This window comes from Pieris brassicae, unplaced genomic scaffold (assembly GCF_905147105.1).
Source record: "Pieris brassicae unplaced genomic scaffold, ilPieBrab1.1, whole genome shotgun sequence".
Taxonomy (NCBI): Eukaryota; Metazoa; Arthropoda; class Insecta; order Lepidoptera; family Pieridae; genus Pieris; species Pieris brassicae.
Window position 1 is genome coordinate 10001 of NW_025576083.1, and position 5000 is coordinate 15000.

At 46.6% G+C, this 5000-nt stretch overlaps 2 non-coding genes across 2 annotated transcripts; both read right to left on the reverse strand.

Moving 5' to 3' along the window:
• Positions 1–525: 525 nt before the first annotated feature.
• LOC123719464 lies at positions 526–682 on the reverse strand. Its single transcript, XR_006755523.1, has one exon. It is a non-coding gene; the product is annotated as a 5.8S ribosomal RNA (ribosomal RNA).
• Positions 683–1032: 350 nt separating this feature from the next.
• On the reverse strand, positions 1033–2938 carry LOC123719465. Its single transcript, XR_006755524.1, has one exon. It is a non-coding gene; the product is annotated as a small subunit ribosomal RNA (ribosomal RNA).
• Between the last annotated feature and the right edge of the window lie 2062 nt (positions 2939–5000).

A 5000-nucleotide genomic window follows, 5' to 3' on the forward strand; every position in this document is an offset into this window, starting at 1 on the left:
CTACAATTGCACAAACACCGCACGCACACACTGGGCGCAACCGCTAGAGCAGCGGGCGCGCGCGTTTCGCTTCCTCTCGCGAGAGTAAGAGAAACTGAGCCGAACGCGACAACTTTCAACGACAGCGTCGAGACACGTCGACGCGCGCACCGGCGCCGACCGTCGCGCGATCGCCATGCGGGACCGGGACGATGCGAGCAAACACGCGCGACGCGTAAACGCGAACGTCGTTGTCGTCGTTGTCGTTGTCGTTGCGTAAAGACTCGACGCGCACCCGTGCCGCGGGAGACACGGTGCGGCGGGGAGAATTTATTTGTGCGACAAAAGTATCGTATAGACGTGGCTTAACACGGCCAATACGGATGACGAGTCGTAATCGAACATATATTCGAACGGATCGTTCGGCCGCTCGGCGGCCTAGCGAAACCGTCAATTGCACGCGCGACAGAGATGCGGCGCTACGACCGGAGTCGCAGCGATCGCCGCTCGTCACGCGAACAGTGTGGCTTTTTGTTTTTATGCAGCCGGCCCTCAGACAGGAGTGGTCCTGGATATTTCTCCACGGACCGCAATGTGCGTTCGAAATGTCGATGTTCAAATGTGTCCTGCAGTTCACACTATGACGCGCAGTTAACTGCGTTCTTCATCGACCCGCGAGCCAAGTGATCCACCGTTCAGGGTAATCGTTTTGTTTTTGTGTGTGTTTTTGTATGAGAAAATATAAAAGGTGCGAAAAAATTAAACAAAAAAATTTGAAAATAATACTTATCATTAACGTGTACGACAAATGAAAAGAAAGAAAATCTCTTTTATTTGCGTGGTTGTACACAAAAATTAAAATATTATTTCAAAGTATCAATAGGCGATAGCGAACGCTAATCAAAGCGTGTCGCAACGCACACGTCGCGAATCGACGAGAGAGAGTCAACCGTCTCGGATTCGATTTTGATTCGTATCATTCACGTGTTTTTGTATTTTTTTCTTTTTTTGCGAGTCTTTGACAACAACAAAACAAAAAGAAAAAACCAACGTTAATGATCCTTCCGCAGGTTCCCCTACGGAAACCTTGTTACGACTTTTACTTCCTCTAAATGATCAAGTTTGGTCAACTTCCCAGCAACGCCGACGGCCGTGAGGCCACCGCGTGTCGGTCCGAAGACCTCACTAAATCATTCAATCGGTAGTAGCGACGGGCGGTGTGTACAAAGGGCAGGGACGTAATCAACGCGAGCTTATGACTCGCGCTTACTAGGAATTCCTCGTTTATGGGGGATAATTGCAAACCCCAATCCCCAGCACGAAGGAGTTTCAACGGGTTGCCCGGGCCTCTAGGCCAGGGAGAACATGTTGATTCCTTCAGTGTAGCGCGCGTGCGGCCCAGGACATCTAAGGGCATCACAGACCTGTTATTGCTCAATCTCGTGCGGCTCGAAGCCGCCGGTCCCTCTAAGAAGAATTTTAATACGTCGCCAGTGAGTTGCGCTCCCCGAGAGTCGCGCACACCTTGAATGACGACGCCTATTTAGCAGGCTAGAGTCTCGTTCGTTACCGGAATTAACCAGACAAATCGCTCCACCAACTAAGAACGGCCATGCACCACCACCCACCGAATCAAGAAAGAGCTGTTAATCTGTCAATCCTTCCGGTGTCCGGGCCTGGTGAGATTTCCCGTGTTGAGTCAAATTAAGCCGCAGGCTCCACTCCTGGTGGTGCCCTTCCGTCAATTCCTTTAAGTTTCAGCTTTGCAACCATACTCCCCCCGGAGTCCAAAATCTTTGGTTTCCCGGAAGCTGCCCGCCGAGCCATTGTAGTAACGTCGGCGGATCGCTAGATGACATATTTACGGTTAGAACTAGGGCGGTATCTAATCGCCTTCGAACCTCTAACTTTCGTTCTTGATTGATGAAAACACCTTTGGCAAATGCTTTCGCTGATGTTCGTCTTGCGACGATCCAAGAATTTCACCTCTAACGTCGCAATACGAATGCCCCCAGTTATCCCTATTAATCATTACCTCGGAGTTCTGAAAACCAACAAAATAGAACCGAGATCATATTCTATTATTCCATGCACGAAATATTCAAGCGGCATTTTGAGCCCGCTTTGAGCACTCTAATTTGTTCAAAGTAAAATTGTCGGCCCACCTCGACACTCACCGAAGAGCACCGCGATAGGATTTTGATATTGAACCGGCGTTTTACCGCCGGCTCACCGACGATATGCTCCGCAGACGTGTCAGTATCACCGCGGATGCGGTGCACCGACAGCGCGGCGCACAAATGCAACTACGAGCTTTTTAACCGCAACAATTTTAGTATACGCTATTGGAGCTGGAATTACCGCGGCTGCTGGCACCAGACTTGCCCTCCAATTGTTCCTCGTTAAAATATTTAAAGTGTACTCATTCCGATTACGAGGCCTCGTAAGAGTCCCGTATCGTTATTTTTCGTCACTACCTCCCCGTGCCGGGAGTGGGTAATTTGCGCGCCTGCTGCCTTCCTTGGATGTGGTAGCCGTTTCTCAGGCTCCCTCTCCGGAATCGAACCCTGATTCCCCGTTACCCGTGACAACCATGGTAGTCGCAGAAACTACCATCGAAAGTTGATAAGGCAGACATTTGAAAGATGCGTCGCCGGTACTGGACCGTGCGATCGGCAAAAGTTATCCAGATTCATCAAAATTAACGACTTCGGACGCATGGCCCTCCGCCGATTGGTTTTGATCTAATAAAAGCACTCATCCCATCACTGGTCAGAGTTCTGATTGCATGTATTAGCTCTAGAATTACCACAGTTATCCAAGTAACTGAGTAAGATCTAAGGAACCAAAACTGATATATTGAGCCATTCGCGGTATCGCCTTAATACGGCTTGCACTGAGACATGCATGGCTTAATCTTTGAGACAAGCATATAACTACTGGCAGGATCAACCAGGGAGCTGCTTACGCAAACGACACGCCTACACCGCGGTCACGCGGCTTCGGCGAGCCGCTGGCTCGGCGGCGTCGAGGGGCGCGCGCTTGCGCGCGCGCCTTCTCGACACGCGTGAACGTAACGCGTCGAATTTGCACGCGACGCGACGTTCGCGCTTCATATCGATAGACTAACTTTGACCGGTCTACGAGCGGCCGTCCCGTCACGATCTCGCAACGAGGTGATGTACAACGATGCTCGACCACTGTGAGGGACATAAAACTGCAACGAACACGACCCCGCGGGCGGGAATCGATGTTGTGACAATTTGAAAATTGAACATTCATCTAAACGCAACTTCTCAATTTTTATTCAATACGTTATTGTAAACATATTAAAACTCGGCTGGCAATTACATGCGCACACACACGCATGATTCGCACCAGATACGATCAACGCCCGGAGCTTGAGGGATAAATTCCAACACGACGCTGCGCACACCGTTTCGACGATGGGCGTGTGCGTCCTCTTTTATACATTCTTTACATATACGGTCGCCGTGGCGACCGCGCACGTGTCGAACACGCTAGGCGCCCTGCGTTGAGGTGTGCCTAGAAGCGTATTCTTTTAACATCACAGATAACACCGGGGGAGACGGTCCCAAATCTTGGTCGATTGGTAACATCACCATACGGTCTGCGAACGCGGTGCTATAATATAATTTTATATTATATTATATAAAATATGAGGAGGAGTAGTATGTATATTCTTTGTTATTTTGTGTTGACACAAGAGAGATATATAAAATGTACTATACACCACACACACAGAGAGAGAGAGAGCTGGGAAAGATCTCGGCGGTCTCGCATTCGAAATACGAATTTGATATAATTTCCTCCGAAAATCCATACCCATATCTATATCATCCATGCGCGAATATATGTATATAATATTCTCACACTTCGCACAAACACAAAAACAAGAACACATTCTATTCTCTCTCGTCCGTCGTTCGTGTCTATTTGAGACGAACGACGCGCGGCAACGAGAACGAGTCGACGCTGTGCGCACGACTGTTTCGCTCCACATCTATACCGAGAGCAATAGTCCGCGTCGGCATTGGAGCGGACGTCGAATGTTTCTCGTAGAGCGAGCGAGAGAGAGACGATTTTTCATTTTATTATGTATGTGTATTGGCGTGCAGTAGTAGCACGTAGTAGTACTAGTAGTAGTAGTAAAAAAATATTATTATTTATTTTATTGACTGATATGATTTTGTTTGTTTTCTTTTTTTGAATAGACATTTGTATTGATAGATATGTTTCTCGTTGAAGCTCGCAGCACACGCTCAGAGAAATGGCAATGTGGGTTTATTTGAAGAAAAGAAAAAACAAAAAAAAACAATTATATTTATTAATAATATGTATGTATGTATGTATGTATGTATGTATGTATGTATAATAATGAATTATAATAATTATTCCGATGCAACGTCAGAGGAAAATGTTTCTCGTACAGGTGCGGCGCGCGACGGCCGGCCGCTCGACAGTTTCGCGCCGAATGTTTCTCGTTGAAGCTCGCAGCACACGCTCAGAGAAATGGCAATGTGGGTTTATTTGAAGAAAAGAAAAAACAAAAAAAACAATTATATTTATTAATAATATGTATGTATGTATGTATGTATGTATGTATGTATGTATAATAATGAATTATAATAATTATTCCGATGCAACGTCAGAGGAAAATGTTTCTCGTACAGGTGCGGCGCGCGACGGCCGGCCGCTCGACAGTTTCGCGCCGAATGTTTCTCGTTGAAGCTCGCAGCACACGCTCAGAGAAATGGCAATGTGGGTTTATTTGAAGAAAAGAAAAAACAAAAAAAACAATTATATTTATTAATAATATGTATGTATGTATGTATGTATGTATGTATGTATAATAATGAATTATAATAATTATTCCGATACAATGTCAGAGGAAAATGTTTCTCGTACAAGATCGCCACGCGACGCGACAAGATGCCGTTCAACGGCACGATATCTACAACTCTGTCGATAGATATGTAGATAGTATCTACTCTGTCAAG